This window comes from Nelusetta ayraudi, unplaced genomic scaffold (assembly GCF_046127955.1).
Source record: "Nelusetta ayraudi isolate G7.1 ecotype Tasmania unplaced genomic scaffold, CSIRO-AGI_Nayr_v1 ptg000002l, whole genome shotgun sequence".
Taxonomy (NCBI): domain Eukaryota; kingdom Metazoa; phylum Chordata; class Actinopteri; order Tetraodontiformes; family Monacanthidae; genus Nelusetta; species Nelusetta ayraudi.
The window spans coordinates 4,656,894-4,663,847 of NW_027466052.1; positions in this window are offsets into that span (position 1 = coordinate 4,656,894).

Sequence of the window (6,954 nt, forward strand, 5' to 3'; positions counted from 1 at the left end):
GTCACGAGCTTGTGATGGTTTTGCAGCGCAGAATCATGATTTGCGCCTCCATGTGGGTTTCCCACACCGGCAAAGATCCTGCCGTGTTTGGAATCACAGTGAGTGTGCGTGACGTGAGAAGTGGTTGTATTGATCCATGACGGAACAGGGATTAGACACTTAGTTCTCATCCTGTTTGTGTCTTTCCCAGAGCAGTGAAGAGTGAAACTTCATGATCTTGTTGCAATTAGCTACTGAGGGGGGAATTAAAAAAAAAACACAAAAAAAAACATGGAAAACACAGAGGTCCATTGATTTTATGATGCAAGCAGCACTTTTCTACACTCAGACACTGATGGGTCACTGTATTATCACTGTAAAGTTTGAAAAAAATAACAACTACTTCCATAATTGTACAATGTATTGTAAAAAGAAAAATATATTGATTTGGTTTCTTGGTGCAGTACAATCTGTTCTAGGGCAGCACACAGGATGTGCTGTTGGAACCAAAAACACGATACGTCTATCGACATGTAAATATATGTTTACTCTGCATAACAGTGGCAGTTCACTAAATGCTTCCATAATAACGGAATAGCTGGCGTCACAATCTTTACATCTGTACATCTTTGTCCTACTTTTAATTACGGTCAGACCTGCATGAGCACGTCTTAATGGCCGAAAGTTAATCGTATGAGAAAATGTCACCTGCGGGCCCAATTCCAACAAGCTAAGAAGCAGTTTAACATCCAAGTCGGAAAATCTCTTAATGCACCTTTAACACCGCCTCCGTTAGAGTCGCTGACCTCCAACGACGCCATCAATTAGAGATATGATGACTGCACAGCTTTCTTTTCAAAATATTTTAATATATTTTAATGCATTACGAATGTATTGCTTGGGCAGACGGCTACACGCACAAATTAACACACCGCTGGAACAATGAAGTGTTCTGCTGGGAAAAACCTGTGCCCTGGAATTCATAGAAGTGATTTGACCCATAAAGATACGTTTCACGCAAAGTAGAGCATCACATTAATAGAACCTTTACAGGCTGTTAAAGGCCCGTGTAGCTGGATTATGGATTTGGAGCGTGTTTTTTTTTGTTTTTTTTTAGGATGTCCAGGTCTAGGATGTCATGCTCCTGGATTAGTGCCAAGCTGACTGACTCAGACGCTTCCAACATTTCTTCAATATGGATTCAATGGTTTGATTTCACATTTATATTTGGTGAAAAAGGCGGCACAGCCAGCAGGTCTTTCTGTGCCTGTGGTGCTCCAGCTTCCTTCCACCGTCCAAAGCTCTGTGTGTGAATGGTTGTTTGTCTCTCAGCGTGGCGCTGAGATGACCCGCCGACAACAATGAGTGATTGCAGAACAGCGGTGTGTTAGCATACGTTTGTTTGCTACGTCTAAACTGGGCGACGTCTTCCGGTTTGTGCAGATACATCGATTCATCAGCCTGATGTGACATTTTCCCTCTCGGCTCCGCTGCTCCAGACGTTGCTGCTCATCCGTGTCGACGACTGTAGGTAACAGGAGGAATAATGAGCTGATTAAGTTGCTCATTCGCGCACCATGATTAAGTCATTAACCAAAGATCCTGAAATTAAAGTGGGAGGAAAACGAATGGCCAAACTTAATTAATTTGAATATATATGTGTATTTTTTTTTTATTCTGAACAGTTGGCAAAAAAAAAAAAAAACACAAACACTTAATCAAGAACGTTTATTTCTGGGAATTAATGGCTCTTTTTAATGTCTGCCAAGAATAAATCCAAGACAAAGAAAATGAAATGCTTTCTGAGAAAATTGAGACAGATTTCATGAAAAAAAAAAAATGAAAAAAGTAACAGGTTATAAAATGACGTTTGATTAAAAAAAGGACACAAAAGAAAATACATTTCTTTTACTTTAATATTGCAATTGCATTACATAATAAGGCCAATTGACTCATTTTATGTTCACTCACATAATTAGTGACAGGAATGAAAGATGTAAACACAATATGTATCATTACCTTTCCCACCTCCGAGGCCACGGCCGCCGCAACTCCATGTCGTCTCACATCTGCAGCTGTAACCCTGTTGCCGTCCCTGGGGGAGCCGCGGCCCTCCGCCCCTCTCAAACAGCTACGCTCAAAGCTCCTCGGGGATCGAAAGCCAGCTGGTCAAACCACCTTGGAAAGGGTCTAAACGCCCCAGGACTCGGAATCTCCTCCCACATGAATGGGACGTGACCCAGAAGAGGATGGAGAGCCAGATGTTGAGGCGCTACGCTTCAGGGAGCCGACGTGGCCGCTTTGGCGGGAGCCCGAGTGAGCATGTGAGTGACAGAAGGACTGACGCTGTGTGCGTGCGTGTGCGTGAGCCTGCGTGTGTGTGTGGCACTGTTAACCACACAGGGAGGGATGAGAGCCACATGTGAGCCTCTTGTCAGCACACAGGATATTTTATTTTAGTGTTTTTCTTTCCTTCTCCCCTCCTGATGCGCATCCTCGCGGTGGATCCTTCTCTCAACAGATGCGGCGGTGACATCTCCTCAAAGCTCTGCGAGTCAGCTCAGCGAGGGGTTTTATTTCTCGCAGCTCCTGCGAATTAGTCTGAAGGGGAGCTTGAAAGCGAACCGGGTGAGGGTGGAGGTGCCGGCGGGGAGCTCAGAAGACTCTCACTTCGCTGAGCCAGTCACTCTCAAATTGGAGGAAATGTAAATGACTTACATAAGCAGCGCCCTACGTGCGCGCGGAAAACGTACAGTCAGCGCTCGGCTCTGTCTGGGACTGTTGATATCTGTCTAAGAACGCAGCCGCATTCAAATCAGTCGTGTTCGGCGAGTCAATTAACAGTTTGACGGAGCGCTCGGAGAGAAAGTGACGTTCCTGTGTGGCTTCTGCTGCTGCGTAACCAGGCTTATCCCTGACCTGTCATCACCCTCGTCGCACAAGTAGGGGCTGTCATTCGGCAATAATCCCATTGTAATAATCCATCTCCTACCTCTTTTGGACTTTATGAAGCACATACAGCAACTGTGTCTAGAACCTGGCTGTGCGTGTCACACAGCTGTGCAGGGGGAAAAAATGACAGGGTGACTATTCTCCCAGGAACAATGGGTTTTAAAGCATTTTATCACCCTGCATTGGTCCCATTCATTTAAATTTGACTGTTAGCAGCCCTTGACTTGGTATGTGTGTGTGTGTGTGTGTGTTTGTGTGTGTGTGTGTGTGTGTGTGTGTGTGTGTGTGTGTGTGTGTGTGTGTGTGTGAAAACACACACACATATTTATATTTATTTATTCATACATATATACATTTCTTATGAGACTGGCCCAGAGTGTTGCTGCCATCTACAGACTCCAGATTACATTAGCAAGCCAGCCCTTATTCTTGAGCATACACAAAGAGTCCTTGAAGAGAAATGAAGTGGCACTTCAGTGTCTGCAGCAGACACGTTTTGGATATGATGCATCCATTGAGCAAGATTAGGTTTTGATTCTCTTTTCATTTCGGCGGTTGCTGCGGATGCCGGGTTAGCAAGCTGACAATCACAGCTAAAAGGGTTTCAAGTCATAGCAACATTCTGCCTACAGAATTACTGATGATGTTTGACTTTGCTTTTCATTGCATGTGCACACATTTGCACTGGCTCTTGATGTTGAATGTTTGTTTGTGGCAATGTCAAAGCTGATATGGAACAAAAATGCTCCACAATCAGGTTCCGGCCTTCATTAAAGTACAGCAACTGTATTGTTCGAAGTAACACTGCACAACTGTTGAGCTGCTTCTGACGAGCTTCCTTTTAGCTGTGATGAAACTACAGTAGATAGAGTTGCTAGCTTCCCTTAAAAGTCCCAGAGGAGGAAATACAGGAAGTGACCGCAAACCTAGCCTAACGAGGGATGCTGAAGTTGCGGCAGTTTCATCAGAGCTGCATCGTGTGCACTGCAAAAATCACTGCTTTGCAGTGACAACCCAATGGAAGCCTCACTAATTATTTATTTAAATAGTGTTTTTATTTATTCATAGCTTAAACAATGGGGGGAGAAGCTTCTTTACATCTAGAAAAGAAAAGAAAGGAAAAGCCTCAATAGTTAGCTACCTATGTGCTCCGGTTTGACATGTTAGGTAGAAGGCTCATCCAATCACCTTCCAACTGTTGCCACCTCAGGACAAATGCTTTCTGTGGGCTCTGCCCCAGATGGCCACAGGAGATAAATCCAAAGGTTGACCAAACCTCCCCTCCCTGTGAGGTGCCAGTGTTCGTGTTCTCCACATTTAGACTGAAAGGGTGTACGTGTTGACTGTGGACGGCCTTCTGGCTGGATTCATTTTTCTTTCTTGGATTGATTTATGTAATTTCAGAGGGGGCCTTTCACCCTTAAAATACCAAACAAACACAACAATGGAAAAGTCAAACATCATTTTGAGTCCCGCCACCCCACTATTATTCTTGTGGCCTATTCCCGTTAATCACTGCGACCGCTGGCATTCAACCCTCTCTGCCACTGAACCGCACGTTGCGAAAGTCTGTGTTGTTTATCTCGCGGATTCGTCCTCGATTCCTTGTACGTAACCTTAAACCCGACCATAACCGATACCCACGCAACCTCCACCTTTGCCCGACCCCGGTGATGACAGGAGCCGATTTAGCAGCGTGATAAACGGCGAGTGCCGTCAGGACGAATCAGAGCACTCGGCCTGACGAGCTGCCCTCCCACCCCCCCGTTAGCAACGTTTCGCTTGAAAATCACATAAGCGTATCCAAAATTAGATTCACAGGGAGGTTGTTGTGTACCCTTGGGTGACCCCGGTGGGGGCCGACCACGTGTTCCTCCCATTTTCACCACCTGCAAACGGTCCACAACGCAGCGTGCCGTCCGGAAGTCCTGTCGCCTCCCCGGAAACAAACAAACAAGGTGAAAGGAGTGAATAAGCCCCATCGTCCCAGGGAGTAAAAAAAAAAAATAGGACACCTATCTGCTGGATGGGCCGAGGTGAACAGGCCAAGGTGCCCCACAGCAGGTGACACCAGCACCAGATTGGACTACTGCTTACGGAGCATCGGAGGAGATATTTTAGAAATGTCACGCACCGGCACGACTAGCTCAGTGCTCCGTGTGTTAGCATGGGCACATGCCATCACAGCTAGCACGTAGGGTAGCCGGGTGGGAAGGCCTGTGCGGTGGACGGCTGAGAGGAAGATTTACTGTGGGTTTCCATCAGTTGTGTGAGTGTGTGTGTGTGTGTGTGTGGGCGGGGGGGTTCCTTGTTTGTTTAGAGGCTTGTCATTATTTCCATGGTCTATTTACGGTGGAATTCAGACAACGAGCAAAACGGTAGCTGCGTGTCAAGAGCAGGTCGGACAAGGTGCATTCCGCACATGTCAAGCGCAAAATCTGCCGCCATGTGCTGAACGACTTTCACTCCACTGGAAACATTAACTGCAGGCGGAAAGTTAAAAAAAAAAAAGAAAAAAAAAAAAAGAAAAAAGAATCTGTCTCAATTTGGCAGGGATGACTCAGCTTTAAGCTTCACAAGGTGGCAGAGCTGTGATGTAGCCTTTGACGGGTACTAGCACAACACACAGGCCTGTTTGATCTCGCCACATGTGCCCTTTACACAACGTGAGATGTTTGACACTTCATTTGTACCTTCGAAGACCCGAATGGAAAACAGTTTGCAGTCAGGGGGAGCAGGAGCTGTCGTTGTCGTCGGGAGCTGTTTACAAGCTGCTTGTTGCACAGCACTCAGGAGCGGAGTCTTGTCTCAGTGTTTTTATTTTTTTATTTATTTTTTGTTTTGTTTTGTTTTTTTGTGATGCAGAACGAACATAAAGCAGCCTCGGCTGAAATGTCCCAGTGGGATTTGTCACTGTAAGCGTTCTTTAGGATTCCTTCTCTTTCCCTGCTGAACACTTCCGGAACACATATTAAAGCTCCTTCGCCTTCCTGAATTAAAAAGGAGTGTAAATGTGTTTGCGAGGAGGTGATAAATCCTCCGTCGCCTCTGGCTGTTGAGCGCGGCGCGGCGCGACACACACACACACACACACACACACACACACACACACACACACACACACACACACACACACACACACACACACACTCGCCAGCTGTTTTCAGAGCTGTGGCTCGGCGGCGCAGAAAGCCTTGCAGGTGCTGCCCCCCTGCGTTTTCAAACAGGAACTGCTGCTCTTAGCTACAATGACTAATCAACGGTCATTGCAAATTAAAAGTCACATATTGTGTGAAAATCTCTTTGTTTGCAATAAAACAATAATCTGTCATTCTAGCAAGTCGATGGAATTCAAAGCGGTCTTACGTATGTGTAAGAAAAGAAAAAAAGATGTGTGGTAAGACACATTCAGCGCTTTATGATGATGTCACAAAATGTCACTAAACGCTCTCTGGGTTAGTAGCCACACCCTCCACACGCCCTATTTGGTGTTGGCTCCACTCTCTGGAAAACACCCTTGTTTTTATCCACTTTCAAACATATGGACAGTCAAACAGAGCAACAGTTTTGTCAGGAGGGTTTTGTTTATTGTGTTGCTAATTAATCGTCCATTGGCTGCTCTACACAGGTTTAATCTAATACAAAAAAAATGAAGATCTACAGATGGCAGTAGTATGGGACCTTTGAATTAGAGGTCTTACAAATTCACTTCCACCCCAACAGCCAAACAGTTGTCATTACAAGACAGATAGTCGTGCACTCTGGCTGCAACTATAACAAATATGGCTCACATCCCACATCTGCATCGACAAACTGTAGTAGCATTAGTGAATTGACTCCAGGTTAATTCACTAATGCACCTTTAAGCTGCTGCCAATTGTGTAGGGGCCACTGGTTACAGGCACATGATTTTTTTTTATATTCATCTTCACAAAAGAAGTTGGGTGTTTTTGGTTTTTACTCACATCACATCACGCTTACCAAGAAGTGAGTCTGAGAATCGTTGCTTTGAAAACAAACAAG